Source organism: Dama dama, chromosome 32, assembly GCF_033118175.1.
Source record: "Dama dama isolate Ldn47 chromosome 32, ASM3311817v1, whole genome shotgun sequence".
Lineage (NCBI taxonomy): Eukaryota > Metazoa > Chordata > Mammalia > Artiodactyla > Cervidae > Dama > Dama dama.
In genome coordinates this window covers 22,897,154-22,924,962 of record NC_083712.1, presented here as the reverse complement: position 1 = coordinate 22,924,962, position 27,809 = coordinate 22,897,154, and the positions used below count along the sequence as shown (strand labels likewise).

Sequence of the window (27,809 nt, the reverse complement as noted above, 5' to 3'; positions counted from 1 at the left end):
ATAAGTTGGGAAGTGGTGTGGTAGAGAAGTCCAAAAAGGAGGGGATATATGTATACAAAAATAGTAATAATAAAATTTTAAATTTAAATAATAAAATAAATAAGTGATACACATATAAAACACCCACATAGTGAAGAATAGCCTACCCCAACCTACAGAATCAGGGATGATCCAGAACAGGAGGGTGACTGCCACTTCTGATCCGGTCCCACAAAAAAGAAGATGTGGAACAAGAGGCCTGGAAACTTCTGAGGGCAGAGTGTAGGGTCTTTGAAAGACAGACTGTGAATCTTTGATGAATGGATTGAATCTACCCTAGGAAGCTGTTGGTGTTTAGTTGCTAAATCGTGTCTGACTTATTTGCAACCCCATGGACTGTAGCCTGCCAGGTTCTAAATGAGCACTCTAAATGAACTTAAACTCAATTTCTAACTCAATGAGATCCAACTGTCAAGTGGTTATTCTATCTTCAGTTTAATGCGCGAATAAACTGGGGTCCGGAGGTAGACTGATTCACTTAAAGTCACACAGTAAGTACAGGAAATGAGATCTGAGCTTAGGCCTGACTGTCTGAAAAGTCATGTTCTTTCCAACCTACTATGTCACCAAATGTAAGATGTGGCCTCTCTGATGATTAGATTAAGCTTCATTTAGGTTGCAGACATTCCATTCGTATGTTCTTCGTCCCATATTTTATGATATTCAGTAAATTTAGTAAACTTGCACATGAATCATGAGCGAATTTTTTTTTTATGGGCTGCCGTAAACAAAAAATAAGCACCACTGTCTGTAGTGCTTGTTTGTTGACCAACTATAAATAGTTCCTCATTTTTTTGCAAATTGAATGCCATTATGAAAAGATGATTATTTTTTGTTTCTCTGCCTTGTGGTCTTTATCCCTAGTCCTAAGTATTCTTCCAGAACAGAACTAGCATTAGGATCATGATGGTAAGTCAACCACAGGAATATCTTCGATGACACGGTTAACTGAGTTGGTATGTCTTCTGAACAGCTTTCGTTCTGCAGCTCCAAGTGTGTTGCTGGGCTGAGACCAGGAGGACATCAGAGGACCAAGGTTCTTCAGATGAGGGAGCAGCCAGCCTCCTTTTTAAGCAGTGAGCTTTCAGAGCCTCACTGAGGGGATTAGAGAATTTGAACCTTAGCAATGCAGCCTTTTTCTTTTTTTTTAAACACTATCCCATCTGTTGGCCTCATGCACGGACAGCTGCATGAGGGCCCGTGTATCAACATTCTAATGTCAAGGGGCTGTGAAATTTTACTATTATGACAAGATGTCTTCAGGGCCATAATTAACAGAGGAGGGAATTTCAACCCAAATATTATAACTTCTTCAAAACTATGCCCATCTGCTAGCCTTATGTCCTCAGTTGAGCTTAAGTCCTGAAAGCAGCAGGAAAAAAAAAATCACAAAACATAATGTTTTTCAAAAAGGTTTTTTTTCTAGGGTGTCAGGGTAGTGAGGAAGGAGGGACTGGGTGTTGTTCACAATGAACAAAGGAAGTCAGCAGAACTATGATCATTGGATTTCTAGTCTGCACTTTCTATTCCAGCACTGATTTAATGGGGTACAGTTAGCAAAGCTTAAGTTTTTGTTACTGCTATTGCCTCCTCTTGCCTTTCTCCCCCTTACCCCATTCCTTTCCAGGCTTCCCCAAAATTTGCAAACCAACTTTAGTTTCCTTCTGTGATGTAGTCATATGGATGAGTGTTATAGCAATACTCCTGTGGCCTAGGTGACAGTTTCAATAATGTGTCAAGGGTATAGAATCTAGCTGTGTTACATGGCTATCTTTCTTATCTTCTTTTTCTCTAGATCTGTACATCTAGGTTTTCATGTTTTTTCCCCTCAGAATTGAGATCATACTGAAAGCATTTATTAAGCACCTATGCAAGGAACAGAGGATATAAAGATGAATAAGACATACTCTCAGGACTTCCCTGGTGGTCTAGTAGTTAAGACTCCATTCTTCCAATGGAGAAGGAAATGCCAACCCACTCCAGTATTCTTGCCTGGAAAACCCCAGGGACAGAGGAGCCTAGCAGGCTACAGTCTATAGGGTTGCAAAGAGTTGGATATGACTGAGCATGCAATGCACTTCCAAAGCAAGGAACAGATTCCTGGTCGGGGAACTAAGATACCACATGCTACTCGGTGAGGCCAAAAAAATTAAGATTAAAAAAGAAAAAACAGATCATCACATAATGATTTAAAAAAGAGATGCAGTCTCAGTCATAGTGATGAGACACATAAGAGTTAAACAGATCATTTCAGCCCAGGGTGACAAGGCTACAGTTAAGGAGGGTCCAGAAAATAAGAGAAGTGGAAAGCAAAGGAGAAAAGATATACCCATCTGAACGCAGATTTCCAAAGAACAGCAAGGAGAGATAAGAAAGCCTTCCTAAGTGAACAGTGTGAAGAAATAGAGGAAAACAATAGAATGGGAAAGAGTAGAGAAGAAAAAGAGAAGGTACTGTCATCCAAACTATTCAGTGGTTAGGTTCAGTTCAGTTCAGTTGCTCAGTCATGTCCGGCTCTTTGTGACCCCATGGAATGCAGCATGCCAGGCCTCCCTGTTCATCACCAATACCCAGAGTTTACTCAAAATCATGTCCATGGAGTCGGACATCATTGAGTCCATTGATGCCATCCAACCATCTCACCCACTGTCGTCCCCTTCTCCTCCTGCCTTCAATCTTTCCCAGCATCAGGGTCTTTTCAAATAAGTGGTTGGGTTAAAACTGCATGTGATTGTTCCTTACCTGTAGGAATTACAAGAGAGTTGTCTAGGTTACCAACGTGAATGAGATGATAATGATCTAATGAATTTAAGCAAACTGTGACGGACAAGGAGTCTGTCTGGATGCAGTGAGGACAGGCGAAAGCTGAGTTCGGTTTTCTATATTCCTACTGAAGGTATAATATATGCAAGGCTGGTAGAAATACAGCTTAAGTTCAGAAAGAGCAATAGAGATGCAAATGTAGGATTTATCTGCATATAAGTGAAAACCTTCAGTGTGGAGGAAAGGACCCATAAAGAGTAAATGAAATAAGAAGAGATGCAGTCAATGAACCCTAGAGACCTCATGCCTCAGCAGCTCCCCCAGTGTCAAATCCTGTGGTCAACATGGTGAAGGGACTCACTGAACACCTGTTTAACCATAAATCAAGTTGTACCCACACTCAGAGGGCGACAGATAACGTAGGCATCCACCTTTCCTGAAGGGTGATTCCCCGTGTGTTGACTGAATGCATAAGTCATTCATCCATTTGTCAAATATTTGTTGAGCTCTCTAAGGCAGGTGACAGTTTAAGACCCTGGGGATGAGGGCATGAATGTAATGGTTGTTAGGATATTGAAATATTTCTGTGCTTCTCTGGTGGTACAGACAGTAAAGAACCTGCCTGCAATGGAGAAGACCTGGGTTTAACCCCTGAATCGGGAAGAGTCCTCTGGAGAAGGGAATGGCTACCCACTTCAGTATTCTTGCCCAGAGAATTCTATGGACAGAGGAGCCTGATGGGCTACAGTCCTTGGGGTCGCAGAGTCAGAGACACAACTGAGCGACAAAAAGGCAGGTGACAGTTTTAGACCCTGTGGATGAGGGCATGAATGTAACAGTTGTTAGGATATTGAAATATTTTTGTGCCAGATGCTATAAAACCGTAGTCCTCAGCCTCCCAGGAGACATTTGACAATCTCTGGAGACATTCCTAGTTGTCACAACTAAGGGGGCAGTGATCACAGAACCCAGTGAGGAGAAACCAGATACACAGCTGAGTACCCTACAATGCAAAGGACCGGTTCCAACGACAAAGAATTACTGGTCCCAAAATGCCAGTAGTGCCAAGGCTGAGACACCCTGGTATGTGTGTGTGTATATATATATATATATATATATATATATATATAGTCACTAATATGAACCCCATTGCAAGCTTCCTCCTCTCTCTTCATTGCTCTTGCTTTATCCTCTCCGTCCCCCTTCTCAGGATCCAGCAGTCAAAGTGTTAACATCTGCCCCCAAAGGGACCTGCAGGACTTTGTTCAGATTTATGGCTCCTGCCTGTTCTGATTGGCTAGTGCCCTTGCCTTATCAGTTGTCAAATATTTGGAATATTTTATAAATATTTATAAATTATGGTCTCTCTGGTCCATAAGTTTACCTGAATCATCTCAATGATGATTATTATTTTCTTTAAGAAAGATCATGCCTTTTACTGAATAATTTGTATCCCCTGAAAAATGAAGATTTGAGACATCAAGCTGTTTGTGAAGGGTGGCGAAAATGCAAATTAGTGATACATGATGGTACAAGACAGCTAATAACATGCCTATTGGTAACACAAAGGAAAATCTGGACAAAGTCTGAGAATTTTAAAAGGAAACCACCTGGACTTAGTTTATCCCAAAGTATATGAAGGTATAAAGATTTAAATATAGCAGGTGATAATAGGAAAGAAACTTCCCTTAAACCATTGTTGAGCCAATAATTTTCCACCCTTAAACTTTTATTTAAATGTTATTAAAGGTGCAGTACAAATACTACTTGGCTAAGCTGTACAACATTGAAAAGCTTTAATATAAACATTTAAAAAATGAAATATCTCAAGAAAATTACATAGCAAAGAAAGTCTGTTTTGAACATGTTGCCGCTTTCAAAACATCTTCACATATTGACATGGTTACTGACTAAAGATAAACATAAAATATTAATCAGCCACCTACAGTGTTGCTTTCTGTTCGGTGCTCCTGGGAATTAAACAACTGAATTATGCTCATTAAAATGCACTATAAATTAGAAAAACAGTTTTGTAAAGACATAATCTTCATGGTCATACAATTTAAAACAGGGCAGCATGCCTTTTTATTTACCTGCCCTCAAAGTTCCCTTTAATTTCACCAGAATATTCAGACCTAAAGAGGCGGCATTAATATGAAAGTTTTCCCCAAAGGCAACAGTGTCAGTATTATAACTATAAACTGCCTAAATAATGTACAAATGTGTGCTGCCTCCAAAGTGCCCTTCTATTTCTTTCATTATATTATTTTTAGCAGGAAGACACTATCCCCCTACAAAACTGGGTTTGTCCATTTCCCACTTAAAATTCAAGCCAACGTTTACATGAATATGTCATCAAGAATTGATATTAAAAGTTAAGTGAGAATTCTATGGACAGAGGAGCCTGATGGGCTACAGTCCTTGGGGTCGCAGAGTCAGAGACACAACTGAGCGACAAAAAGGCAGGTGACAGTTTTAGACCCTGTGGATGAGGGCATGAATATAACAGTTGTTAGGATATTGAAATATTTTTGTGCCAGATGCTATAAAACCGTAGTCCTCAGCCTCCCAGGAGACATTTGACAATCTCTGGAGACATTCCTAGTTGTCACAACTAAGGGGGCAGTGATCACAGAATCCAGTGAGGAGGAAACCAGATACACAGCTGAGTACCCTACAATGTGCTTTGAAAAGTGCTTTGAAAAGTATAAAGTGAAAAACAAAAACAGGTATCTTTACTCTCATTGCAACTGTGGATGTCAAATCTTTAGAACAACACAGGTCTGGTTTTGCACAAGAAAATCCACAAAGAACCAAGTATCTATTACCCTTAAAATAATAACCTGATTTATTGCCACCTGAAATCTCACCTGCTCAAATGGCCTTAACCTTGACTACTTTTTACCTTAACCTTGTCTACTTTTTACCTTAACCTTTTCCTCATGTTAGCTTTAATTCAATATTTACTTGCTGAGCACCTCAATTATACACAAGGTTCTGTTACGTAACATAAGTAGTTTGGCATTTTGAGCTTTCTCAGAGATGCCAGTATGTTGATTACAGAGACAGAATGCATTGGGTGTGGTCTAACAATGCTATGACCCTGGGAATCAGGTAGATAACAAGCTCCATCCTAGGACACCTGGACAGGAACTGATTCCTATCCTATCCAGGTGACTTTTGAGTCACACTAACGATTCAAATTCATTTGGAACAAGGAGGTGCAGAGCCAATGCTTGTGTGTGCTCAGTCAGTTGTATCAGACTCATCCTGCCAGGCTCCTCTGCCCATGGGATTCTCCAGGCAAGAATAAGGGGATGGGTTGCCATTTCCCACTCTCCGGGGGGTCTTCCCGACCCAGAAATCAAACTTCATCTCCTAAGTCTCCTGCATTGGCAAGTGGATTCTTTGCCACTTACCTATTTGGCAAGGCAATGGCAAATGTTTACTAAATACTTGAGTGAGTGAGTGTGTGAAAGTCTCTCAATCATGTCTGACTCTTTGCGACGCCATGGACTATACAGTCCATGGAATTCTCCAGGCCAGAATACTGGGGTGGGTAGCCTTTCCCTTCTCCAGGGGATCTTCCCAACCAAGGGAGCAAACCCAGGTCTCCCACATTGCAGGCAGATTCTTTACCAGCTGAGCTACAAGGGAAGCTAAATGAATAAATTTGGTCTTTTAAAATTTAAAGATATTTTGTTTATTTTACAATACATCTTAGACATACTATAGATTCATTTAAAGTCCTTGAAATTTTAGGAAACTTATTTTCACACATCAGTTCAGTTCAGTTCAGTCGCTCAGTCGTGTCCGACTCTTTGCGACCCCATGAATCACAGCATACCAGGCCTCCCTGTCCATCATCAACTCCTGGAGTTTACTCAAACTCATGTCCACTGAGTTGGTGATGCCATCCAGCCATCTCATCCTCTGTCGTCCCCTTCTCCTCCTGCCCCCAATCCCCCCCAGCATCAGGGTCTTTTCCAGTGAGTCAACTCTTCACATGAGGTGGCCAAAGTATTGGAGTTTCAGCTTCAGCATCAGTCCTTCGAATGAACACCCAGGACTGATCTCCTTCAGGATGGACTGGTTGGACTCCTTGCAGTCCAAGGGACTCTCAAGAGTCTTCTCCAACACCACAGTTCAAAAACATTTTCACACATATATACACACAAATCCAGCTGGAAAGGAACATATTTTATAGAAATGCTCTTATTATATTTTAAAAATGATAGTTCATATTGAGATGCAAAATTTTTATGACTGTTAAGACAAATCAAACTTCTCTAATATTTCACAGTTTACAATGATTTCAAATGTCTAAGTGCATTGAGCCTCAGCAACTAATAGTAAACAACAGTACACATAGGAAAAGTCAAGGACTGGATATTTCTGTAAGAATGAAAATCAGGTCACACCTAAACTTTCATTGTTCATTATTTACGGATTACTTACTGTCTCTATCCTCAGTTTCTACATCTGTCAGCTGTGAATAATAAAACCTCCAATGTCATAAGTCTGTTAGTAGGAATAAATGAAACTGTGTAGGCAAAGGAATGAGAACATTTTTTAAATTCATAGACAAATAGAATTTTATAGCTGGAAGGACCTCAGACATTTATTCTGTTTTCTGTTTTGAAAAGAAAAAAAAAAAATGAACCTCAGAGGGAGTAACTTGAAGAAAGTCACACGCCTTGTCAGTGAAAGATCCAAAATCAAAACCTGGTCTCAGGACATCCAGCTCAGTGCTATTTCCATAGCATCTTATGAGCTAAACTAACTTGGAAATAATTAATAGTAAATGTTGGTGTCATAAAACCATGAAGTTCTACCCTCAAGCTAGCCACTCATCAAAAAAACGTATCTTATTTTGGTTTATAATGCAAGCCCTCAACAGTGACTAATTTGATTTATTTTTTGGATTAGTTACCATAGATGCTTTGCAAAATGCTTTTCCACAGGCTTTTCATGGAAATAGAAGCTAAATATTAATACCCATTAATCTTTTTCTCAGATCAGAGAAGGAATGCTATTAGAATTCTATTAAAAACTTCCAACTATAACATCACGCAAGTATTCCTGCATGCCGAGTTCTTCTGTATTGTCTGCCCATCATTAAAACTGAGAACCCTTGAGAGAAGGAGAGTGACTGGGAACTGTTTCAGGCGTTGGGGGGGGGGGGTATGGGGGGAGGGTAGCATTAGTTAATCACTCAGTCATGTCCGACTCTTTGTGACCCCATGGACTGTAACCCACCAGGCTCCTTCATCCAAGGAATTCTCCAGATAAAAATACTGGAGTGGGTAGCCATCGCCTTCTCCAGGAGATCTTTCCAACCCAGGGATACGAACCCAGGTCTCCTGCATTGCAGGCAGATTCACTGCTGTCTGAGCCGCCAGAGGTAGTGGTGGGGGAGGGGTTATTCCAGCCTCTCTACACTTGCCCCTACCATTATTCCAAGGTCCTCTCCACCTAAGTGATTCTCAAAGCTGGCTTACTCTACAGAACCCATGTTGTACGTTTGTTCAAAAAAGAACTTGTTCATGTATTTTCATTTTTTTAACCTTTTTTATGGATTTTTCAAACATACACAAAAGTAGTGATAACAAAATAATGAAAGCCACATATTTTTCCACCCAAGTTCCACAAGCCAGCAACATTTGTCCCTACTTTCTCCTCTATTCCTCCTTGCTTTTTTTTGCCCTCTTCTGGATCCCAATTATCATATGGTTTCCTCCACAAATACTTCAGAATATTTAACAGATGAAGACTTAAAAAAGATGTAATCACAACGACACTATCATACTGGACAAAATCAGCAGCAAGTCTTTACTATTGTCTAGGGTGCAGGAAGGCCGAGAGGAGCTACTCCACGTTCAAGGTCAGGAGGGGCGGCTATGAGAAGATACCCTTCGTCCAAGGTAAGGAGCAGCGGCTGCAACTTGCTGGAACAGCCGTGAAGAGATACCCCACGTCCAAGGTAAGAGAAACCCAAGTAAGATGGTAGGTGTTGCGAGAGGGCATCAGAGGGCAGACACACTAAAACCATAATCACAGAAAACTAGCCAATCTGATCACAGGACCACAGCCTTGTCTAACTCAACGAAACTAAGCCATGCTGTGTGGGGCCACCCAAGATGGTTGGGTCATGGTGGAGAGGTCTGACAGAATGTGGTCCACTGGAGAAGGGAATGGCAAACCACTTCAGTATTCTTGCCTTGAGAACCCCATGAACAGTATGAGAAGGCAAAATGATAGGATACTGAAAGAGGAACTCCCCAGGGCGGTAGGTGCCCTATATGCTACTGGAGATCAGTAAAGAAATAACTCCAGAAAGAATGAAGGGATGGAGCCAAAGCAAAAACAATACCCAGTTGTGGATGGGAATGGTGATAGAAGCAAAGTCCGATGCTGTAAAGAGCAATACTGCATAGGAACCTGGAATGTTAGGTTCATGAATCAAGGCAAATTGGAAGTGGTCAAACAGGAGATGGCAAGAGTGAATGTCAACATTCTAGGAATCAGCGAACTAAAGTGGACTGGAATGGGTGAATTTAACTCAGATGACCATTTTATCTACTACTGTGGGCAGGAATCCCTTAGAAGAAATGGAGTAGCCATCATAGTCAACAAAAGAGTCTGAAATGCAGTACTTGGATGCAATCTCAAAAATGACAGAATGATCTCTGTTCATTTCCAAGGCAAACCATTCAATATCACGGTAATCCAAGCCTGTGCCCCAACCAGTAACGTTGAAGAAGCTGAAGTTGAATGGTTCTATGAAGACCTACAAGACCTTTTAGAACTAACACCCCAAAAAGGTGTCCTTTTCATTATAGGGGACTGGAATGCAAAAGCTGGAAGTCAAGAAACACCTGGAGTAACAGGCAAATTTGGCCTTGGAGTACGGAATGAAGCAGGCCAAAGGCTAATAGAGTTTTGCCAAGAGAACACACTGGTCATAGCAAACACCCTCTTCCAACAACACAAGAGAAGACTCTATACATGGACATCACCAGATGGCCATCACCGAAATCAGATTGATTATATTCTTTGCATCCAAAGATGGAGAAGCTCTATATGGTCAGCAAAAACAAGACCAGGAGCTGACTGTGGCTCAGATCATGATCTTCTTATTGCCAAATTCAGACTTAAACTGAAGAAAGTCGGGATAACCACTAGGCAATTCAGGTATGACCTAAATCAAATCCCTTATGACTATACCGTGGAAATGAGAAATAGATTAAGGGACTAGATCTGACAGACAGATAGCCTGATGAACTATGGATGGAGGTTTGTGACACTGTACAGGAGACAGGGATCAAGACCATCCCCATGGAAAAGAGATGCAAAAAGGCAAAATGGTTGCCTGAGGAGGCCTTACAAATAGCTGTGAAATGAAGAGAAGTGAAAAGCAAAGGAAAAAAGGAAAGATATTCCCATTTGAATGTAGAGTTCCAAAGAATAGCCAGGAGAGATAAGAAAGCCTTCCTCAGTGATCAATGCAAAGAAACAGAGGAAAACAACAGAATGGGAAAGACTAGAGATCTCTTCAAGAAAATTAGAGATACCAAGGGAACATTTCATGCAAAGATGGGCTCAATAAAGGACAGAAATGGTATGGACCTAACAGAAGCAGAAGATATTAAGAAGAGGTGGCAAGAATACACAGAAGAACTATACAAAAAAGATCTTCACAACCCAGATAACCATGATGGTGTGATCACTCACCTAGAGGCAGATATCCTGGAATGTGAAGTCAAGTGGGCCTTAAAAAGCATCACTATGAACAAAGCTAGTGGATGTGATGGAATTCCAGTTGAGCTGTTTCAAATCCTGAAAGATGATGCTGTGAAAGTGCTGCACTCAATATGCCAGCAAATCTGGAAAACTCAGCAGTGGCCACAGGACTGGAAGAGGTCCATTTTCATTCCAATCCCTAAGAAAGGCAATCCCAAAGAATGCTCAAACTACTGCACAATTGCACTCATCTCACACGCTAGTAAGGTAATGCTCAAAATTCTCCAAGCCAGGCTTCAGCAATACGTGCACTGAGAACTTCCAGATGTTCAAGCTGATTTTAGAAAAGGCAGAGGAACCAGAGATCAAATTGCCGATATCCTCTGGATCATCGAAAAAGCAAGAGAGTTCCAGAAAAACATCTATTTCTGCTTTATTGACTAAGCCAAAGCCTTTGACTGTATGGATCACAATAAACTGTGGAAAATTCTGAAGGAGATGGGAATACCAGACCACCTGACCTGCCTCTTGAGAAACCTGTATGCAGGTCAGGAAGCAACAGTTAGAACTGGACATGGAACAACAGACTGGTTCCAAATAGGAAAAGGAGTCACAAAAGGAGCACGTCAAGGCTGTATATTGTCACCCTGCTTATTTAACTTATATGCAGAGTACATCATGAGAAACGCTGGGCTAGAAGAAGCACAAGCTGGAATCAAGATTGCCGGGAGAAGTATCAATAACCTCAGATATGCAGATGACACCACCCTTATGGCAGAAAGTGAAGAAGAATTAAAGATCCTCTTGATGAAAGTGAAAGAGGAGAGTGAAAAAGTTGGCTTAAAGCTTAACATTCAGAAAACTAAGATCATGGCATCTGGTCCCATCACCTGATGGGAAATAGATGGGGAGACAGTGGAAACAGTATCAGACTTTATTTTTTTGGGCTCCAAAATTACTGCAGATGGTGATTGCAGTCATGAAATTAAAAGACGCTTACTCCTTGGAAGGGAAGTTATGACCAACCTAGATAGCATATTAAAAAGCAGAGACATTACTTTGCCAACAAAGGTCTGTCTGGTCAAGGCTATGGTTTATCCAGTGGTCATGTATGGATGTGAGAGTTGGACTGTGAAGAAAGCTGAGTGCCGAAAAATTGATGCTTTTGAACTATGGTGTTGGAGAAGACTCTTGAGAGTCCCTAGGACTGCAAGGAGATCCAACCAGTCCATCCTGAAGGAGATAAGTCCTGGGTGTTCATTGGAAGGACTAATGTTGAAGCTTAAACTCCAATACTTTGGCTACCTCATGCGAAGAGTTGACTCGTTGGAAAAGACCCTGATGCTGGGAGGGATTGGGGGCAGGAGGAGAAGGGGACGACAGAGGATGAGATGGCTGGATGGCATCACCAACTCGATGGGCATGAGTTTGGGTAAACTCCGGGAGTTGGTGATGGACAGGGAGGCCTGGTGTGCTGCGATTCATGGGGTCGCAAAGAGTCGGACACGACTGAGCGACTGAACTAAACTGAACTGAACACCCAGTTTATGTTCGATTTTACCAGATTTTCTATAAAATGTATTTCAACATTGTTTCAGTTGAATCAAAATCTGAACAAGATCCTGAGACTGTATTTTGTTATGTTTTCAGAGCCTCTTTAAATATCTACTGTTTTTGTGCCTCACTCTTGAGCAACTGAATTGAACTGAACTGAACTTGTTTTTTCTATGCTGTTAATATTTGCTGAAAAATGGGTTCTTTGGTCTTTGGGGATTTCCCTTATTCTGAATTTGGTAGATTGCATCCTCAAGGTATCAGTTTATATATGCTCTTCTGTCCCTCACATTTCCTGTCAACTCCTAGATCAAGATGCTTAATTAGATTCAGGTTCAGTTTTCGAGACACAGATATTTCACAGCAGGTAGTTCATGTCTGGTTGCCTGCTCACTTTCAGTGGTAAGATTGATCAGTGGGTTCTGGTATCATCAGACTGCCCCATCCCTCATGAAGTTTACCCCTTAACCTTTTGTCTAATGGTTTGAAGAGCCTTTGTTTCTCACTGCCTAGACCCACTAGTTTATTAAAGTTTGCAAAATAAGCATTATCAAATTCTATCATTCCTTCTGCATTTTATTTATTTCCAGCTCTACTAGATATAACTGACATGCAACACCGGAAACGTTTAAAATGTACTGCATAATGACTTGACCTATACATATTGTGAAATAATTACCACAGTAAATTTAGTTAACATCCATTTCCTTATGTAGTTACCAAAAACTTGGGGGGACTTTCCTAGCAGTCCAGTGGTTAAGACTCAGTGCTTCCATTGCAGGGGCACAGGTTTGATCCCCGGTTGAAGAACTAAGATCCTGCATGCCAGTGGCACGGCCCCTCCAAATTTTTTTCCTTGTGATGAGAGCTTTCAGGATCCACTCTCTAAGCAGCTTTCAAATATACCACACAGTAGTATTAATTATAGTCACCATGCTGTAATGACATCCCCAGTCCTTATTTATCTTATAACTGGAAGTTTGTCCCTTTTGACTCTACCAAATTTCCCCAGCATCCAACCTTGCTTCTGGCAACCACAAGTAATTCTTTAGACCATTGCTATTAATTCATAAAATTTTCTTTATATATTTGTTGCATTGTCATCTGTTGCACTCATTCTGTTTGCTCCTGAAATTATCATGCAATGTTTATGCGTGCATGCTCAGTCCCTTGATTGTGTCCAGCTCTGAGACTCCATGGAGTGTAGCCCTCCAAGCTCCTCCGTCCATAGAACTTTCCAGGCAAGAATATTGGAGTGGGTTGCCATTTCCTCCTCCAGGGGATCTTCCTGACTCAGGGATCGAATCCATGTCCCCTACATCTCTTGCAATGGCAGGCAGATGTTTTACCTCTGGGCCATCTTGGTCAACAGGTGCTCTCAAATTGGCACTGGCGTCTACGTGACAAGACCCACGTCTGGCAGCCTCCTTACTTTCTGGTACAAAAGGCCACAGAATCAGCCTCTCTGCTGCCTGTACTGCAGATTAGGTGCAGTGGCCCCAGGTCTGCGCCTCTCAGGGTTTCCTTGGTCATCGTGTTTGGTTAGCACTGTTGAAGACCATGCAAGAAGGCCCAGACTGGCACAAGAACAGCCACAGAGAAACTTCAGTTAAGAAAGTCTCATGGGGGCAGCGAGCTGGGGGAGGCTTAAGAGGAAGGGGATATATGTGCATAGCTGATTCACTGTGCTATACAGCAGAAACACACAACACTGCAAAGCAATAATCTTCCAATTAAAGAAATTTTTCAAAAGCCTCATTAAGCTTCATTACCACCTCGGGGTGGAGGCCCGTCACTGCAGCACCCTCCCGCACTGGGCTCACTGCAGTTGCTTCCTGTCCTCTAAGTCAGGGGTCTCCAATCTCCAGAATCTAATGCCTGATGATCCGAGGTGGAGCTGATGTCATAATAATAGAAATAAGGTGCACAATACATTTAATGCACTTGAATTATCCCCAAACCATCCCTCCACTCCCCTGTGCCCCTGGTCTGTGGAAAAATTGTCTTCCATAAAACACACATACATACACACAAATACACATCAATAAAAGGTTAGCGTTTAAGTTTTAATCATGAAATATATTCATATTTTCGTAAATGTCAGCAAAAGATTAATTTTCAATTAACACACAAATGGGGACATCCGTGTTGTTCCAGTGGTTAAGAATCTGTCTTGCAATGCAGGGGACACAGGTTCAATCCCTGGTTGGGGAACTCAGATCCTACATGCCACAGAGTGACTAAGATTATGTGCCACAACTAAGACCCAACTCAGCCAAAAAAACAACAGAACAAGATAAAGAGGAAACACAGATATCCTTCATGGCCAGGCACAGCTGGTCAACCCGGCTGCCCGGCCCATGGAGGCCAAGTCGGGTAGGCGCACAAGAAAACCTATATAACAGGTTATCATTACAACAATTTCAGTTTCAAAGACACCAGTTTCCAAGTCAGTGTCCTCCCAAGCTCTGCATTTCCATACTCTACACCTTGAATGGAAGAGTTGAGATATTTTTAAAAGAAGGCTTACACACCCAGGGAACAAAGATACACTAAGCATAGCTACAAGGACTTTTCTACATATGCCAACTTCTAAATGAGGGTCAGCATCTGGGGCTCAGTAGGGTAAAGTCTATAATTGGGTTGCTCTCCTTTTAACAGACCCATGTAATTCTATAACACTTGAGTAGACTGATTTATATTTAACATTCCTACTTTATTTATTGGTTTGCTTTGTTTTTAGCACTTGCTTACTGCTTTATAAGGTAGGAAAAAATGAATGATATGCAGCAGTGAGTGGTAAATCAGAAAAGAAATTCTCAACTGGTAGAAGTTAGGGAGATTTTGGTCCCGTGAAGGTAACAGCGAGTGTAGAAAGCTTTTAAATAAATGAATGAGTGAACGAATGAATAAATAAACAGATTCTCTGCCTCATATTTGGAAAATTCAGATTGACTAGGATGTGAGATGGGGCCTGGAAAACTGTGCCTTTCAAAAGCTCTCCAGATTATTTGGCTGCTCTCCATAGAGTTTTTAAAGCAACACTACCCTTTTGCCTTCCTCCTGAAGGGAAAGGAAGGAAGTGTGTAAAGTTTTGAAACAGTCACACCCACCCAATTATCCTCCTTTGTTGTCTCCAGTAGACAAACAAACAAAAAAAAAAAACGAGAGACAGAGAGACAGAGAGAGAGAGAAAGGAAATTGGGCTCCATGTGTAACCTCTGAAAGCCTAGCCCAGCATTTTTAACGAATTAAAATCAGTATCAAATGTTCCAACCGAGTAAATAAATCAGCATTCAAGAAAAAGGAATAGCTGGTAAGCATGCTGACTGCCACTACGTGCCCAGTTTTAAGACCAATTCACAAATAGTTTGAACTGCTTATTTCTATTGTTTTGTTTTTATAACCTGGGAGAGTCTCAAAATTCCAGGCTTATTAGACTGCCACACACCTGGAGCTGCTAGACCCCACGAGTTGCAAAACACATTACTAATGCAAGCTCCCTCCTTGACAAGATATATTTTATTGTGCTATGAAGAGCTCCAGTCATAAAGGAGCGTATACAGACCAGTACCTCCACATCCCCACCATCTAACTTTGCCCGATCTTGACATCTAGTCCTCATTCTATGAAGAAACAAAACTTTACAGTTACAGGTTCTTCACTCCTCTCTAATCTCATCCTTTTCACTCCCCTCTGACATGTAAATATTCTTCTGAATTTAGAATGTGTTATTTCATTCATATTTTAACCATTTCACTACATAATGCCCATAATACAGAGGAGTATTTGGCATTTTCTAAAATCTATGTAAATTACATTGTACTACATGTAGCCTGCTGCACTACTTTTACCCTCATGACTGTTTTTAAGATTTTTATATTAACAAAGATGGTGTTTATTCACTCAGTTTAACTGCTACATATTATACCGCTTTCTGAATAGTCCACGATTTATTTATGCATCTTTTTAAATGACTATTTAGATCACTTTCAAGTGTCACTATTCAAATAATGCAACAGTGGATTGACACAGTGCCCACTTTTTGATGGGATAACAAACAACCCCCAAACCTCAAAGGCTTACAACACAAAATGTTTTTCTATCAGTGGGACTATGGTTTGGCTACAGCTCCATTCTAAGACCATAAGCATGAAAGAGCAAAGAGAAAAAAGGAAGTAAATCAGACGGGAGAATCTCTGTAGGGTCTCTGAGCATCATTCATTTCCTTTCCTGCTCTTCCAGCTAGGGCAGCATCACATCACCTGGGGACTTGTTAGAAATGCAGATTCTTAGGCCTCAATCCAGGTCTACTGAATCTGACACTGAGGGTAGAGCCCAGCAATCTGTGTTTCAGTAAGTTCTTAGTGGTTCTGATGCCTGATAAAGTTTGCAACCCACCAGCACAGAAGTAGTAAGGGCTTACAGTAATTAACATTCTAAGATAAGTAAAGGGGGGACACGTGTACTCCTTAAGGTGGGTAACTGGATATTCATTAAACAATGGAATCCTTTTACATTGCAAAGGTACATTATAAAGTATTACAAATTGTATAAACTGTGGAACATGAAGAGAAACCAAGAGATACTACACTATTTATTGACATATTTATAAATAATCCTGACTGATGTAGTAACTGAGTATATTGCTGCTGATTTATAGGAAGATTCTACTTTGATTTATGGTTTTGTTTTATTACCACTGACCTCTGTGTGATCCCATTTTGTGAGGAAGTTCTCTGGATCAGAGCACTACAGCATTGGTCTCTAAATAAATACTTCTACTGGAGTTCATTTTCTGGCTAATTTGCATCCAAATGGCCCTATCTGAAATACCGATAATAGGGCTGAAGATAGTTTAAAGATCCAAATCTTTGGAAGAAAGCTTATTATTAATAGAGTTTGATTTAAAGAGTTATATTGTTCTAGGAGATCAAATTTCCTATATAAAAATTTTCTAATCTATGCCTTTTAAAGATATAAAGTAGACTTTAAGATTATTGCTCAAATAAATAGAATTTGAATATGCTTTATATCAGTTAATAGATAATTTTTTTTTTTTAAGGGAGAAAGCTGAAACCTATGCTATGTATCAGACTTTGTTAGGTACTAATACGTGCTATTTCAACAACCTATTGGGGAAATATTATTACACACATTTTTAGATAAGAAAACTAAGGCTCTGAGCTCTTAAGTAATTTGTCCCTCATCACAAATAGCAGCCTAATCTAGGTCTGTCTGGCTGCAAATGCTATGAGCTTTTCATTGTATCACTTGTATACGTCAGCAAAACCATCTTTCCATAAACTTTCAACACATGAATACTGGGTAGATGCATTGAAAAAGAAGTCTTTCCACATGCAATGTGCAATATAAACTAGTCAAGCAAGAGGCAGATCTGAGCCTAAAATAAAGTCAATTGACAGGTAATTTCATAGAATGCAAAAAAACATTCGCCATGTTTTAAAGTGGGTATTTCAAATCAGCTTTCCACATTTGACTATGTAATCTCATCCATAAACGAATTAGCACTGCATGCCAAGATAATATGGGCTTCCCTGGTGGCTCAGATGATAAAAGAATCCTCGTGCAATGCAGGAGACCCGGGCACAGTCCCTGGGTCAGGAAGATCCCCTGGAGAAGGGAATGGCAACCCATTGCAGTATTCTTGTCTGGAGAATCCCATGGACAGAGGAGCTTGCAGGGCTATAGTCCATGGGTTCGCAGAGTTGGACACGACTGAGAAAGTAAGCATGCACATACTTCAGCAGGACATCTCAGAACTAGAACATTTCTAGGGAAATGGGTCTGTAACTATCTATTCTATTTATCAGACAAAATTTAGAGACCTATCTCCCTGTTGCCTCCATGAGACAACAAGGGACAACCAATGTACAAGTTCAAAAGAGAAAAACTAAAACAATAAAGAGAGGTAAACCAGTTATTTAGGCTTATGTAGTCAAAGTATTCAATTTATTTCTATAACCTTTCATTTCACATCCAGGCAAATCTGATAGTAGAGAGTCAGCAGCAAATGAAATACACGTAAACACATTCAATGGCTGACTATTTAATCAAAACGCAGTTTACGTCAGAGTCATTAAGAGACTTAATAAAGGAGGGTGTCCCCCCAAAAAAAATTCAAACAAATAGCAATTTTTTGTCAAACTGAAGATTAAGCAATGAGTTTCTGCTAGGTACTATGGTCTGTGTAGTAAACATTAAATATTGAAGCCTAAAAAGACCTTAAGTCCTGGGAGCTGACCAGGTAGGTGGTGGTGGTAACAATATTGAATATAATACTATAAATAATTTATGAGGTCATGACAAAACTGTAGTTTTTCACAGAATCATTTTCAGTCCTTATCTGAGATGTAGAAAACTTTAGAGAACTGTTCCACCTGATGTGAAGAGCTGAGTCATGGGAAAAGACCCTGATGCTGGGAAAGATTGAGGGAGGGAGAAGAAGGGGACGACAGAGGATGAGATGGTTGGATGGCCTCACTGACTCGATGGACATGAATCTGAGCAAACTCCAGGACAAAATGAAGGACAGGGAAGCCTGGGTGCTGCAGTCCATGGGGTCACAAAGAATCAGACACAACTCATCAACTGAAAAACAACAATCCACAAAATTAACATTGTAAACCCTAGATCCCTAGTAAGCTACCAAGTTCTTTTCTAAACTCCAGCTACAAGACCCTGGTCTACTTTTGCCCTGACTCAAGTAATTAGCACATGCTGAAATTGTTTTGTTTATATGCTTCTCTCACTACCAAATTTAGAAAGAGTATGGGCTGTAGAATTAGATGATTATCCAATCAGCACAAATCTCTTCAATAGGATCACTCAGTTCATTAATCTCCAATAAAGTCACCTATTTAGGGCATTAAAATAGCCTTGAGTCACTTAACATCATGATATAATGATCCCCTGAGACTTGCCCCACATTAAATTCATCAAGAGGAAAAATTTTCCCCTACTTTTAAAGCTTCCCTCCTAAGTTCTTTCACTTCTACAGTGTGGGAGAATTCCATAAAAATAGACACATAGGCCAACAGAACAGAATAGAAAGTCCAGAAATAAACCTAAGCATATAGGGTCAACTAATTTTCGACAAGAGCACCAGGAATACACAACAGACAAAAGAGAATTTCTCTTTTGAGAGACACAGTGAGTCAAAATGGTGCTGTGAAAACTGAATAACCACATACAAAAGAATTAAATTGAACCCTTACATTGTCCTACACACAAAAATCAACTCAACGTGGAGTGAGTCTTAAACTCAAAGTCTTGGTAAAACTCCTAGAAGAGAACATAGGGAAAAGCTCCTTGATATCGATCTTGGCAATGATTTTCTTGGCTATGACACTGAAAGCACAGGCAATGAAAGTGAAAATAAACAAGGACTGTATCAAAGTAGAAAGTTTCTGCTCATCAAAGGCAATAATCAACAAAATGAAAAGACAACCTACAGAATGGGAAAAAATATTTGCAAGTTATCAGGTTAATATCAGAATATTAACCTGATAAGGGGTTAATATCCAAAATACATAAGGAACTCATACAACTCAAGAGCAAGATAACAATCCAATGGAAAAAATGGACTTGACATTTTTCCCAAAGAAGGCATACAGATGGCCAACAGATACATGAAAATATGCTTGGCACCACTAATTATCAGGGAAATGCAAATCAAAACTACAATGAGATATAACCTCACACTTGTTAGGAGGGCTACTGTCAAAAAAGACAAAAGATAACAAATGTTGGTGAGGATGTGGAGAAAAGGGAATCTTTGTACGTTGTTGGTGGCAATATACAACCATTGTAAAAACAGCATGGAGGTTCATCAAAAACTTGAAAATAGATCCAGTTATCCTTCTTCTGTGTATACATTCAAAGGAAATGAAATCAGTATCTTACCCATGTTCACTGCAGCATTATTCACCATAATCAAGATCTAAAACAACCTCAATGGATAAAGAAATTGTGGTACATTTAATGGAATACTACTCAGCCTCAAGGAAATCAGTCGTGAATATTCATTGGAAGGACTGATGCTGAAGCTGAAACTCCAATACTTTGGCCACCTGATGCAAAGAATTGATTCATTTGAAAAGACCCTGATGCTGGGAAAGATTGATGGCAGGAGGAGAAGGGGACGACAGAGGATGAGATGGTTGGATGGCATCACCAACTCAATGGACATGAATTTGAGTAACCTCTGGGAGTTGGCAATGGATAGGGAGGCCTGGCATCTTGGGGTCCATGGGGTCACAAACAGCTGGACACGACTGAGCGACTGAACTGAACTCAGCCTTTAAAAGGAGATCCTGTCATTTGTAACAAATGGATGGACCCAGAGGACATTATGCTAAGCAAAGTAAGTCTGACACAGAAAGAAAAATACTAGATGATCTCACTTATACATGGAAGCTAGACAAGTCAAAATTACGGAACCAGAGAGTATTGATAGAATGATGGCTTTCAGGAGTGGGGAGGTGGGAGGAATGGGGAGCTATTCATCAAATGAGAGAAGGGTCCAAGTTTCAGTTACATAGGATGAAGAAGTTCTCAAGAACTTATATACAGCGTGGTGTCTACCGTGAATAGTTCTGTACTGTAGACTAGAAATTTGCTAAGAGCCTAGATCCTAGGATCTGGAGAAGGAAATGGCAACCCACTCCAGTACTCTTGCCTGGAAAATTCCATGGACAGAGGAGCCTGGTAAGTTACAGTCCATGGGGTTGCAAAGAGTTGGACATGACTGAGCGACTTCACTTAGATCCTCAGATGGGTTCTTACCAGACACATGCAAAAGATAATTATTCTGTGAGGACATGGAGATGTTAATTAGCTTGACTGTAGTAATCATTTTACTATGTATAGGCATACCAAAGCATCATGCTATACATGGTAAGGAGCTACGATTTTTCTTTTGAACATAAAATATTGTCTTCGAGATGCTTCAGTGTCCATTGTGAATTCCTCATGCTAATGGGTCTCATGGTTTAACACATATAGAATCACCTACAAGGGTTCTTTTTTTTTTTAATTTTTGCTTTTTCCTTTTTACATGTATACACTGCTTTATTTATTTATTTTTGGCTGCTCTGGATCTTCATTGCTGAAGGCGGACTTTCTCTAGTTGCAGAGAGCTGGGGCTACTCTCTAGTTGTGGTTCACGGGCTCTTCATTGTGGTGGCTTCTCTTGTTGGGGAGCACAGGATCTAGGGTGCACAGGTTTCAGCAGCCTCAGGGTACACAGGCTTCAGGGGCTCATTAGTTGTAGCCTGTGAACCCCAGAGCATGCAGGCTTCAGTAGCTGGGGCACACAGGCTTACTTGCTCCTGGTACGTGGAATCTCCCCAGACCAGGGATCAAACCTACGTCTCTTGCATTAAGAGGCAGATTCTTATCCGCTGGGCCCAAAGGGCAGTCCCTGCAGGGCTGCCTGAAACAGGTTATTGTGCCCACCTCCAGGGTTTCAGACTCAGTAGGCCTTAGGCAGAGCAATCTTTGCATTTCTAGCAAGTTCCCAGGTAATGCTGGTGAGGCTGCTCTGAGACAGCACTTTGAGAATCACAGCTCTATACTGACACCTTTGTTTACATGGAATACAGGCAAATAGTGAAGGGTAATAGCTGCCAGGAAACCACTCCTAGGATTGCCAACAGCTGGTTTGAGAGAGATAATTAATAGGCCTGCTTGTATCAGTTAGGGTCTCAACTGGAAACAGATGGCATGCTTCAAATAGGATAATTCCCGACAGCCAAGAAGTGAAAACCTTGTTAGGCCCTGGGGTTTTGCAATGAAGACCTAAGCATCCAGGTACAAGATTGAACTCGGCCCACCTTCACACACAGTCATTTAGAACAGCTGACACAACGCAGGTTGCGACGTTACCTCCATATGCCCGCTAGCCACAAGGCCCAAGGAGGTATCCTAGCTGTATGCTCCGACACTTTTATTTCTTTTCTCTCAGAGCGCCTGGCGGCATTGCCCTCTTCAGCCCACTGTCGTCCTTCCCCAAAGCATGACTCAGGACTTCACCTGAGAAAGTCAAGTATCTGGGAAAGCTTTACTGATGTATACGAATTTCATCTTAGTCTTATCTCCTTTCCTCTGATCAATGGCCCATTTTTCTTCTTCCTGCTGTAACAACTATTATCACTTCAACATATATGCAGGGGGTTATTTTTATCTCTTTCCATTTCTATATGTGAAGTTATGGGCTTCCCTGGTGGCTCAGATGGTAAAGAATCTGCCTGCAATGCAGGAGACATGGGTTTGCTCCCTGGGTCAGGAAGATCCGCTGGAGAAGGGAATGGCAACCCACTCCAGTATTCTCGCCTGGAGAATCCCATGGATACAGGGCTACAGGCCATGGGGTCGCAAAGAGTCAGACACGACTGAGTGACTAACATGGGAGGTTACATCCATTCTTCCGTCTCTCCAGGTATCTGTCAAAAGGATACTCAGCAGACACACTGGCAGCTTTAGATTATAGATGATCTCTGTGTAGCCCTTGTTATTATAGCATTCTTCTTTACTTTTTGTTTTGATACTAAATACTTTTAATAATAATCTCTGAAAAAAAAACTTGTGTAACATATTTTTAGTTAATACGCACAAAATGGATACAATTAGGGATACTTCTCAGGACCAGAGTATTCCTGGACCAGCATATACCTCCTTTCTCATCACCAGTCTCCTCTCCCCCCAAGTAAACACCATTGTTTTTTTTAAAAAAAGCATATGCTACATCTTATCTAGACTTCCATAAGCAGCATACTGTTTAGTTTTGCTGGACTCTGAGCAAACTTTTGCAGCTTCTATTCCTTACTCCATATTATATTTCTAAAAATTGTTTATACCGTTACATGTAACAATTGTATATTCATTTTCCCTGTGTAAATTTATAATGTGAAGATGCTTCAAATTATTCATTTCCCTGTTGCTAGACATTTGTGTCTTTTCTAGTTTTTGCTTTTAAGAACAAAGTGGCAGTGAGTTTTCTTGTGGATGTCTCCTACATGTTTCGGGGTCCCTCTTGAGTGTACTGAACCTAGTCATAGAATTGCTGGATTATAGGATACATACAGATTCATTTTCACAGGGCATTATGCATTTGTTTTCCAAAGTAACTGCACCAATTTACAACCCTACTGGTATGGCATAAGAGTTCTCATTGAGTCATATCTTTACCACCTCTGATATGATCAATCACCTTAATTTTTGCCAGTACAGTTTGTGTATAGGGTATTACCTGAGGTTTTAACTTCTGTTTGTTTAATCACTAGTGAAAGTATCTCTTCTTATGTATCATAGCAGCTTCTTAGGGCTGCTGTAACAAATTTCCATACACTGGGTGACTTGAAACAACAGAAATGTTTTCCCTCCCAGTTCTGGAAGCCAGAAGACCAACATCAAAGCACCGGTGGAGCTGTGCTCCTTCTGAAAGCTCTCCGGAAGAATCCTTGCATCTTCCTGTTTCTGGTAGTGTCAGGCCTTCCTTGGCTTGTGGCTGAATAACTCCAATCAAATCTCTTTCTTTGCCGTCATATGGCCTTTTAGCTCTGCGTGTCTCTCACCTGAATGACTCTCATAAAGATGCTTGTCATTGGATTTAGGACCTACCTGGATAATTTGATGTTTAGTCGCTAAGTCGTGTCTGACTCTTTGTGACCCCATGGACTATAGCCTGCCAGGCTCCTCTGTTCGTGGGATTTTCCAGGCAAGAATACTGGAGTGGGTTGCCATTTCCTTCTTCAGAAGATCTTCCTGACTTAGGGATCGAGCCTGTGTCTCCTGTGTCATCAGGCGGATTGTTTACCACTGAGCCACCTGAATAATTTAGGATGATCTTATCTTGAGATTCTTAATTATTTCTGCAAAAACCTTTTTTTTCCAAAAACGTCAAATTCACAGGTTTTAAGAATTAGGACATGGACATTTAAGGATCAGGACATGTAGTTGAGGCACAATTTAACTCACGACAAAAATAATTACCATTCATACTTTGTAAAACACAGGTTCATGTTTTTTTCTCCCAATTATCTATTGAATCTTTCTTATTTTCCTATTGAGCATTTTTCTTATTGATTTGTAAAACTTCTTTACATTAAAGATATTAATTTTTTGTCTATTTGGCAAACAAGTATTCTCTCAATCTGGGACTTATATTTTCACTTTTTAATATGGTGTCTTGATAAACAGAGGTTCTTAGTTTTTATGTAACTGAATTTGCCAATCTTTTATGGTTGGAACATTTTATGTCTTACGGAGTAAACTATTCCATAGCCACAAATAAATTTTCTTATATCTTCTCCTAAATATCTTGACCATTGTTCTTATACATTTACATCTTTCATTCACCAACAGAAAAATTTTGTGCACACTATATGAGATGAGGATCCAGTTTTACTTTTTTTCATGAATAATGGATAACCAATTCCCCCTCATCCTGTCTTGATCCATGTCTGGAGCCACAATAGTTATCTTAGGATAAAGTAACTACAAGCTTGAGGATGAAAGACATAATCTGACATGATACAGGCACTTAGGATAGCACCAATATTTAAGTGACAGTCATATATCATTTAGAAAGAATAAGAAAATCCAGTTCAACATTCCTACTCAACTAACAGCATAATCTACATGACATCCTACAAACCTTAACTGATACAATTTTATACACACTGAAGTCTATCTTTAGCCAGGTTTAACTATCATTGCAAGTAGCTTAGAGTAGCTGCTTTGCACTTGGGGTTACATATTTACCAAATGACATCACTGAATAAAGTGATGCCAAGAAACACCCAGGTTATTAACTCTCACTCACCCGCCAGGTGCATGAATCAGCAGTGCCCTGTATATTCTGGGTAACTGTGGGCACAGGTGGTTCACTGCATGCCTCTTCCATCAATCATGAAAATTAGTCAACTGTGTGGGACAGTCAATTGAATCCATAATTTCAAGTCTAATAAATTTCACATGTACACACAAAAGTACAGCTACCTGAGATCTCAGAAAACCCAGTTTCACTAAATGCATTCATTTCACCATTGCCCTTTTTCTACACAAGGAAGGAAACAATTGCTTAACTGAAGTCAATTCATCATCTCCAGACCTCACAAACGATACAAGTCCTCCTTTAGAAAAGTCATCGTTGGAGAAGAAAACACAGCCCTGATTTTTCTGTACTGTGTTCTGACTGTTTTGGAATAGTCATTTGTGGGTTTAGAAACCCGTCCACACTTGTTCTGGCCAAAACAGTACCATTAGCCGCCTATGACTATTTCCATTTACATGAATTAAAATAAAACGTTCAGCTCCGCATTTTGCACTAGCCACTTGTTCAGCACTCCATAGCCCCCTTCAAGACAACAAAGACAGAACATTTCCATCTTCACATAAAGTTCCTCTGGAGAGTGCTTTTCTAGGCGCTTTCTTCCACCCTATTCACATTCACATCTAAATTCATGTCGTAATTTAAAGCTTACTAAGTGCTTTCCGGTTCACGCTTTGACTGAGTGCTCACTCTCTGATTGGTAGAAGGGCATCATTCAAAGTGTCTTTATCTACTGTTGAGTAACACATTCCCCCAAAACTTAGCAACTGAAAATAACAAACATTTATTACCTTGTGGAGTTTCTGGGGTCAGTAATCTGGGAGCAGCTTGGTTGGGTAATCTGGCTCAGGGTCCCTCATGAGGCTGCAATCAGATATGCACTGGAGCTGGGGCCAGGTGGCTGTTGGAAGAAGCCTTCAGTTTCTTTTTCCTGTGGCCTTTTGACTTGTTCCAGAGTAAATAATTAGGAAGAGAGAGACGGAGGGGGCAGGGAAGGGAAGGAAGGGAGAGCACTGTCTTTTATAACCTGATCTCCAAGTTGACACACTATCACTTCTGGCTTGTCCTACTGTTACACAGACCCCGGTTGGCAAGATTCGGGAGGAGATCACACAGAGGAGTGAATGTCAGAAGCTGGCGATCATCTGGTCCATCTTAGAATTCAGCCAATCATGTTGCTCTTTAAGACGCTCGGGAACGTGTCAAACTCACACGGCTGATAAACCTAAGAGACCATTAGAGGAGAACATGCATCTAAAATAATTCCCAGGTGGTGCAGTGATAAAGAACCCGCCTGCCAATGCAGGAGATACATGAGTTTCCTGGGTTAGGAAACTCCCTTGGAGTAGGAGATGGCATCCCACTCAGGTATTCTTGCCTGAAGAATCCCATGGACAGAGGAGCCTGGCAGACTGCAGTCCATGGCGTGGCAGAGTTGGACATGACTGAACACGCGCGCGCACACACACACACACACACACCCTCTGACTTTTTTACTCCTTTCTTCCACAGTACTCTGGCTTTATCCATCTAGGTGTTACTTCAACTTCCTTAAACAATTTGACTTTTTTTATTTTAATAAACCAATGACACAGACGAATATCGTCAACCTGCAAATACTACAGCTGAGATTCAGGGGGTCGTAGTAACAATTGCTCCTCTCCTTTGCTTTCTCAGGGAGAAAAAAAGAAAACAATAACAGGAGAGTAGAAGGAACAGAAGGAGCCTGTTCCTGACAAGCACTCTGTCCTGACCAAACTCTAGATTGGCTCCGCTTAGCCCCTTGACCTTGACCTTGACATCCATCTTTGTCAGTCCTGCATGGCCCAATTGTAGCAACAAGCCTGTGAAGTTGGTTTAGCCAGAATGCCCCACCCTCGATATCTGACAAATTTCCTTTTCTCTCACCAAGCTCCGTGCTGAGTCACTTCAGTCATGTTCTACTCTTTGCAACCCCATGGACTGTAGCCTACCAGGCTCCTCTGTCCATGGGGATTCTCCAGGCAAGAGTACTGGAGTGGGTTGCCATGCCCTCCTCCAGGGGATCTTCCCGACCCAGGGATTGAACCAGTGTCTCTTATGTCTTCTGCATTGGCCGGGGGTTTCTTTACCACTAGCACCACTTGGGAAGCCCTTTCTTTCAGCACTCCCCACTCCCCGTGTAATATCTGATCACCCTGGCCTGCCTTCAGCAAGAAGCCTGTCAGGTCGGTTTATCCAGAATTCCCCTTTGCCCCTGATAGTCTTCTGTTAGTAATTTTCCATCCACTGACCCCCACCTTGCTCCTTGTATAAAAATTCCCACTTTTCCTTGCTGCATTTGAAGTTGTTTCTCTTTCCTGTTGCAAAAATGCCATCTGGTGACCCCACACCCATCATAATGGTCCTGATTAAAGTCCATCTTAGTGTCTAACAAGCGTCATGAAAACTTTTTTTTCAGTGCCTCTGCAGACAGCAAGTGGAGAGGAGGAAGTAAGAGGAAGATTCCTTTGTTCTCTGTCTCTCCCACACCTAACCAAACAGAAGAGACTTTCTACAGATTATTGCTCAGGAAAGGGTCAGAGGCAAACTGCCTCCCTTCCTAAATATACAAAACAAACAAAACTGACTTAGTTTACACAGCACCTTACCTCCAACCATAGCACATCTTAATTTAAAAATTTTTTAATAATTCTACTTCAAATCAAGGGCAAAGTGAAGAAAAAGCGGGCTATGGTGAATCTAAACTGATTTCACTTTTTGGCTTGGCATTCAATATTGGCAGTCAGGGCTACAAGTGGATTCAAATTCCAATGCCATGGATTTACTGGCTGGGGGTATTCCAGCTAACTGCTTTATCCTTTGATAATTATTT

At 40.9% G+C, this 27,809-nt stretch overlaps 1 long non-coding RNA gene across 2 annotated transcripts in view; it reads right to left on the bottom strand.

Annotated features, from left to right (window-relative positions):
• LOC133050484 (uncharacterized) overlaps positions 1–27,809 on the bottom strand; it is a 152,411-nt gene that overhangs the window by 120,914 nt on the left and 3,688 nt on the right. The window contains exon 2 of one of the 2 annotated variants that reach the window (XR_009691631.1): positions 25,747–26,180. This is a non-coding gene — a long non-coding RNA (uncharacterized LOC133050484). Of the gene's footprint in view, positions 1–25,746; positions 26,268–27,809 lie in introns of those variants that run through there. The other variant, XR_009691630.1, reaches the window with a different exon arrangement.